Below are 8,730 nucleotides of genomic sequence, written 5' to 3' on the forward strand. Positions count from 1 at the left end.
AGATAATAAATATATTAAATATGTTTATAAATGGCAATGTAATAAATTACGTAGATTTGCTCTTTTTAAAATTTATTGAATTCCTTGATCTATTTCATATATATATATATATATATATATATATATATCTATGGCGATCTTAAAACTATTTTATTCGATTTATGAAATATCCATAGTTTTCGTTTATTCGAATATTTGGATTCTGATCAGTTATATTAGTTTTTTTTATCGAATAAAATATTGAATTTTCTATATGAATTAATAAAATGTTAATCCATATTTAACGATATGTATATGTACGTATATAAATAAATTTAGATATAAATCAGAATCGATGAATTTATGTATTTTATAATATATTATGTAACGGATATTTATAGAATCATTTATACAATTTCAAAGATTGTGGTGAAAATATTAATTTTTTACCGACGAAATTATTATTATAGTTTAGAAACTTTGAAATTTCATTTGCTTATTTATTTTACATTCTTTATCCATTAAATTTTTTGTTTTTTTTTTAATTTCTTTCAACCTTTTTTTGACCTCTATTCGCTAAACATCATAATTTGCACTTATGATTATCTTACATTTAAACATGCCCTATTGTTTTTGTAAAAAACTTTATTTCTATTTATTTTTATAATTATCTTTTCGTAATTATTAATATTTTAATTATTATTACATAATACGATGAATTTACATATGTTTTTTAATCATTTTAATATCTCATTATCAGCATAATTATTATGTAAGAATTATTATGTTTTGATCAGGATAGCTAGAATCTTGTATTGAGTTATATTTCCATTTGGTTTTAGTGTTGAGTATTAGTAACAACTAATGCTTCGATGCCTTAGAAATATTACTCATGTCTGGACTTCATTTCGCTGTCACGAAGCGACAATTGTAAAATTCATATATGTAATATAAATCTTAAACTTTCTATTTATACTCATAAATATTTCATTGAATCATTACTATTAATATATAATAAATAACAGTAGTCGTTTTCAATTAAGAAAACTCGTGGCACATTTATACTAGTAATCTTAAATTATCAAGAATATCGATATAATTATGATCAGAAAAATTCGTGTATTTAAGCCTCCAAATTGAAACCATTGATTTGAATATATTTTTAAATTAATAAAATTAAAAGTTATAATAAGCTACGTAAATAATGTTTTAAATTTCAGTTAGTACTTATTAACATCCGCGGTTAACAAAATTATATATAAAAAATACAAATATAATTCTTATACAATAATTTAAAGTATTTAATTGTTATTTTTGCTACTTTTACTGATAATATAGAAAACGTGAAATAATATATAAAAACACTGACTATAAATAGCATTATTTATTGATATAAAGAATTAGTTTCATAAATATATATCTTATTTCATAATAAATATTAAATGTTGTAATAAAAATATATTTAAAGAAAATTATTTCTATGATCCAATTGAGCATTTAATCGAGTAGCTTAGTTACTTTGCTAAATTTCTTGAACATATTTTGGAATGATTTTAAGATGAAATGATTAATAATAATATCTTATAGGAATTATAAGTAAAATTCGTAAATATTATTAAATATCAAGTTGCAAGCGAATTTCCCATTAATATAATCCGTTAATACAATTAATTGTTACAGAGAGTATAAATAATTACAAAGATTAATAAAATATCTAGATGTACGGGAACTCGTAAAATTTTCAGAATTAAGTAAAATATGAAAAACTAAATAAATAAAAAGATTCGTTGCAATATTTTAATGTAAACACATATGAAAAAGTACGTATGAACTGTAATTTGAACAAACGTACAATGAATAAGTTGTGAAAGAACAAAATTTTCATTATATTTTATTTGTAATATATATGAACATTTTTGAAAAGTAAACGTATATGGACAAAATAATTTGTAATAAAATTAATAAAATAAAATAGGTAGTGAAAAAATAAATCAATTTATTATTATTAATTATAGTAAGAAAAAAAATGTGAAAAAAATTTTTCTAAAAAGTAAAAGCAATTGTGTGATGATAAATACAAAATGATATTAATTTATTGAATAATTCAAATACAAAAGGTCTAAATACAATTAAATAAAAAACAGGCGAATCGAAGTAATATTAGGGTATCTCTATTTATAACAAATAATCGACTACAATATAATTTGAAAAATGAAAAATTACAATAAAAATCATAACAGAAATAAAAATTCGATCTTTAATTGAAAGATAAAATACAAATAATAAAATATATACAAATTTTATTGAAATAGTGCTTTAATGAAGAAAATAACGTTGGAAAATAAGGAATCTTAAAATAAGACTACCGAAATTTCAGAACTAGAAATGCAATTTTGCAGAGATATTAAAAAGAGAAGTAGCGTGAGTCGATGAGGAACAATAATAGGAATGCTGGAAGAATTCAAAGAAGAAGAAAATAAAGAATGGAATACAAATATCATTAGAAAAGAAGATCTGGAGTATAATAATAGTATTATATAGAAAAATATAAAAGATTTAGAATTCTCGAGAAGAAAAAGTTTTAAACGAATAGAAAAAATTGAAAGGGTTGGTTTATAAAAAAAAAAAAAAAAAAAGAAAAGAAAAGAGAAAAACTGACAAAACGGTTAAACGAATCGAAAAAATCAATATTAAATGAACATTTTAGCGACAAGTAAAGAATAATTATTATTTAAATATCAATCCATAGAGAAAATTGATAATTTAAAAATTGACAAGAAACTATATATAACATCCTTAAATTATATAAAATTCCGTGAAATAAGTGAAAATTATTAAAATGAAAGTCAAAGTTTACAAACACTAATATTACCTTGTGTAAAATAAAATAATTAATCAATATTCTGAGAAATTTATGCAATAAAAATCAGCTGAATAATAAGTCTAAAGCAATAAGTTTATGTATTAAAAGCATATAAATAAAACAAAACAATTATAAACAATATACAAAAGAAACAAACTCCTGTTATTATAACTTGATAAATTCTATGCCATATAAACAGTTTTTATTATTCAAGCCTTACAAGTTTAATTATTCTACCAACTAACTTCAACAATTTGACAATATTTTTTTACTTTAGAACAGAAAATAAACTCGACCTTTTTAAGCGATCTAATTAAGTTCACACTTACACGTCCAACATTAAAGTTTTATTTATTCCAATAAATTCATAGTTACTCGGTTATAATTAAAGTGGTATTAGAGATTTACGGGTATTATTTTCCCTTTCTTTGCACAATGTTGAATTTGACGAGCTGTTTTACGGTTTTCATTTTCTTATAACAATTTTATATAAATGCTGTACAACGTTGCCCGTTACAAAATCTTTATTTTTTATATTACACTATTATGTATTTAATTTTTTGCACATTATTATTTCCTATAATATTTGTAATAGTATCAGCTTATAATATTCATTGTGTTGATATTCATTCATTTTCATGACGTTACATATACTTTCTTATCACATAATAATATTTTAATCTGCACATATATATATATATATATATATATATATATATATATATATATATATATATAGCCAAGATTTAGTCAATAATTACTTGGTATAGAAAAAAAAAATTTACCAAGTTTATGGTTAGTTCAGCAGTATTAAATTGAATTCCAAGATAAGTAAAGGTTTTCTTAACATAAATATTTCCTTTTTTATTGAAAATTTTGTTCGTATTTTTCGATTATATTTTCGACTGAGATCTTACCAATTTTTCAAAACCTTTACGCTTCAAGAACAATATTTTTGTACAATAAATTCTTTCTTTATATATATCTATATAATATTGAAACAATTCTTAAACTTTGTTAATATGCCATACATATGTACTTATTTTCTAAATAATACATTTTGATTTTAATCTCGAGTTTTAAAGTTCATAGTATGAAAGTAATTTACAACTTATTCAATATATTTTCAATACTTTAATATGTTTCGTATATAAGACATTTTTTATTAGTTTCATTTTGTTTAGAATTATTATTTTAAACTATAGAGTTATTTAAGTAATAAAACTTTTTATAAATTTACTTAGCATTATATTTTTATAAAAAATTAAATATGATATATTTTAATTAAATAAAGCTTATTAACATAATTAATATTGTTGCTATAACTTGAGTTTGGCCATTAATAATAAAAAGTAATATTCATAATTTCACTAATAAAATGAAAAGTTACTCTATTATAATCTGTGAAAGTACATAAATATGTTTGTTTTGTATATTTATCGTTGATAATCATTTCAATAAAATGATGAGATTTTTATATAAAGGAATAATTAACAAATTATAAATCTTTGTTATATATATATATATATATATATATATATATATATATATATATATATATATATATATAGAAATTAATTAATATTCGGTTAATATTCACTTAGAATAAAATTAAAGCCTTAAAAATTATTACAGTGTGCATAAACAGCTCTGATATATTTTAAATATAATTAAAAAAAATATATTTTAGAAAACAGTTTAATTAATATAGTCTAATTAAATTTCAAATATATGGTCTTTGTTTAGCTAACCAAAGATGCTCCATTGTATATACAAGGACTTTTTAGGTGACGTCAATACTGTTCTAAATCAAGCGTTATAGTGAAATATTTGTAATGCATAACAATGAAAAAAAAAAAAAAAAAAAAAAGAAGAAAGAAGAAAAAGAATTTAGAGCTGAAATTATATTTAATTATTTTACGTTTAATACAGATACTCAACCAGATAATTTCAATGCATCATCATTTAGAAAATTTTGAATCATACATAGAATAGCCATTCGTTCTACATTAAAAGAAGGATTTTGCATTATTACGATTCATTCGTTTTGAAAGTTTGTCAAGTATCGAGAATAAAATTGAAAAGGTAAAAATAAAAATTTATGCGGTCTCTCTTACATATTTAATACGTTACATAAAAATGATTAATTAACTTCTTATCGCCTGCGATTCTTATAGAATGAATTAATCCATAGTCTAACAGTTATAATAATATTAAAATATAAAATATCATTGTTTATATTCGATTGAACAACTTGAAGATTAATAAATAATAAATAAATGATATTTAATTATTATCAGAAATATTATATTTTCATTTCGTTATAAATGTGATAAAATTATTTATTTTAAAATTTTGAAAGAAGATTTACAAAAATATTAATTTCTCATTATTGCACAGTTTTCTGCGATAATTGAGAGGAAAACGGAATTTATGAGCATATGTTAACATTTTATTAAGTAATAGTTGACATATTTTTATCGAAAATAATGATAGAATAGTTTGAAATAATAAACAAATATAAAAATCGAATACACGATGGATTGATTAAGCTATTTTTTTAATTATGGTTTTATTCTTTAATTTTAATCATAATTAAATTATTATCTATTTACTCAATAATGTCAATATATTATCAAAAAGCATTTCAAACTTGTACAATGTACAAATTTCATTTTTATTAGAATATCATTATGTATATATCAAATTATAGAACTAAAAAGGAAACGAATTAATAAAATAAGTTTATAGCGCTTGTAACGATAAAGATAGAAACAGATAGAAATATATAAATTATATTAATGTATAATTATGAATAATATTATATTAAAAAAAAAATAAAAAAATAATAATAAATAAATACTATATATATATATTCAAACTTAAATTTAAAAATTGTTTTAATTTTGCATAAAAATTCCGTGTTGAAATTCACGTTAAAGAATAAATAAAGTTATGAGAATTATTGATTTTAGAGATATCAAGAATATTATCTTTTATAAACTAAATTAACTTATCATAATAATAATAGGAATAACGATAAAGAGATTAGAAAATGGCATGTGTATTTGAAAAAATAAAGCGTTATTCGATTTTTCACAATTATTATCGAAATATTTAGAATAATATCTTATGCAATTTGATATTTCGTATTGTATAGAATAAATTACTAAAATGAGTTTATGAAGAATTTATTAACATTAGAATGCTGAAAATTATATCGCGGTAACGTCCAAAAGAAATATAATTCAGATAAAAAAAATCATTTTAATCACCTGCTTTATTACATTGAAATATGATTTTATTTTATTATAAAAATAATTTATGTAAATAATATAAGTTTTTTCTAACATATTGAGGAGAAAAATAATAGTAAATTGACGTCGGCTTAAAAAAATGGCAAATAGCAATTGATATGTGCAATAGATATTCTAAGTTTATTTTACCAAATGATAACATCAAATTCTGCAAAATAATATAATTATTCAACTTAACAAATATCATCGTTAAGTTTTCAGTTATTTATGTTAATTTTATTTGTATTGATGGATTATTCTAGTAGTATATTTATATCTATATCTTTCATATGAAAATCTTACATACATATCTAAATATTTAAAAGCTTTAAAAATTATTTTAATTTAAAACGTTTAAGCATTAAAAAAATTGATATTTATACCGCAGTTAAGAAATATAAAAACATTCTTAACATTTGATATTAATTAGATGTTGAATTATTAGAAAGATATATCTGCCTGTGGATAAAAATGTATGTAAAATGTTAAAAGGTTTTACAAGTTAGAGAAAAGATTTCTCTTATTTAATATTCCATGATATTGCCGAGGTCGGGATCGATTTTCGATTTCAATAATCAAGATTTAAATTGCAACATTTCGTATAATTATGAAAAAATTTCAGTCTGGTAGGTGCTTAATTGATATTTACGGGGCACATAGACTTACTGTTTATGTTCCTATTTTATGATGATGATTTTTACGAACAAGGAGTATGAATTTAAATCTCTGCCCATTCCGTTTCTCTGACTGCCGTTGTCGCCATCGTCAGCGTCATCGCTATCGTTGTTACGAAGTAGTTAATTGCCTCCTATCATGCTTTGAACCAGGGAATTTTCGAATCTTAATTGCTTTAAATAGAAGCGATAAGTTGTAAAATATGGCTAAGCGATTGATTGTTCCTCTCTCACATTTACATAGTTGGTAACTACATTACTTACTAATTTATTAATATCCAATAATTCGTCAATGATGTCTTTCAAATAGCAATGTGTATATAAAAATAGTTTTTAAATTGTGAAATATATAAATTAAAAATAAAATGCAACGTATATTTAAGTCCAATTCAATATTATAAATTGTGCACTTTTTTTTTTTTTAATGAAATTGCTTGTTTTTTGGAAAAGAAATTTTATGGCACGATATATCCTTTTAATCAATAGAAAATTTTTATTTCTAGAGCTAATTTGATATACAATTTCCCCGTATGACATCCTTTTACATAAAAAATATATTTGTAGCTGAAAGGATCGAATACAAATACAGAATTGTTTTAAATCAATATTTTATTTTCATTTTTTTTCCCCCTTTTTTTTCAAGAAATAGTCATAGTACGCTTTCTTATCTTATATATTTTATTATCGCTATTATCTCATACGCACGCACATGCGTGTACACATGCTTACACTCTTCTGCATTAACAAGAATTCGCGCGCGCTCTCTCTCTCTCTCTCTCTCTCTCTCTCTCCTCTCTGTATCATATACATATACATAATATAATATAATACTTAGGCGTCGTAATAAATATACTTTAAATGAAACATAAGAATATGTTCATGAGATAATACTGTTTATTTTATTTGTAAAAATAATATATATGAGAGTTAATAAAGACTTTTCTTTTATTATGAAAAACTCTATAGTTTTATATTCATTCATCCATAAAGAATTTTTTTTTTTTTTTTTTTTTTTTTTTTTTTTTTTATAATATTAACAAAATTTTATAAAAAAATATATCTTTAAATAGGACTAAAATATTGTAGACAAATTAGATAAGAATTAACCTGTTATTAATGAAGATTCCTGGCTGAAAAGTTGAATGTAATATTTCGACAAAAGTTTGTCGATGCACATCCATTAGGTTGGGTAATAACGTTGCAATTTCATTACGAGGTAATTAAAATTAAATTGGTTGTCCTTATGTGAAATCACAATTGATCTATCAGATCAGTGTGGATTTTGTACTCGGTCAATTTCCTTTGGCATCCTGTTTAACTTTAATAGACAAAGTTCTCGAATAATTATATTAATCGATTTTTACAACATTGGATTTATTAACTTTTTTGTTAAAATTACTAAGACGTAATTACAAATCGTTGCTCGTATTATCGATAATATAAGTTTCTTATATTTGTCGTTTTTATTATACTTGTAGTACAAATAACAATAATATATTCAAAAATACTTAAGTTTATTTATATTATATAATATAATATAATTTTTATTTATAAATGTTAAGGCAATCTATATTATCAAAACCAAATGAATTTGCGCAAAAATATCACGAATCTTAAGGGCATTTAAGAAATTCAATCTATTGTAATATCATTAGAAAATTGATTTATACAAAAGAAATAATAGTATGAAATTAATATTTTCCTTAAATTCTATGATAAGATAAGATCAATAAAAACAAGTTATTTAAAATGTAATATCACACATCTATAATATTGATATTTATTTATGGTAAATAAATGAACATGTTATATAAATGAACAAGGGGTATTTTTTAAGTAATCAAGAACAATGTTTCTTTATTAATAAGTTGACGTTAACGTTGTTCTCAGCGGATTGTTGAGAAAAAATGTATGCAAG

This window comes from Ceratosolen solmsi, unplaced genomic scaffold (genome assembly GCF_000503995.2).
Source record: "Ceratosolen solmsi marchali unplaced genomic scaffold, CerSol_1.0 scaffold33, whole genome shotgun sequence".
NCBI lineage: Eukaryota > Metazoa > Arthropoda > Insecta > Hymenoptera > Agaonidae > Ceratosolen > Ceratosolen solmsi.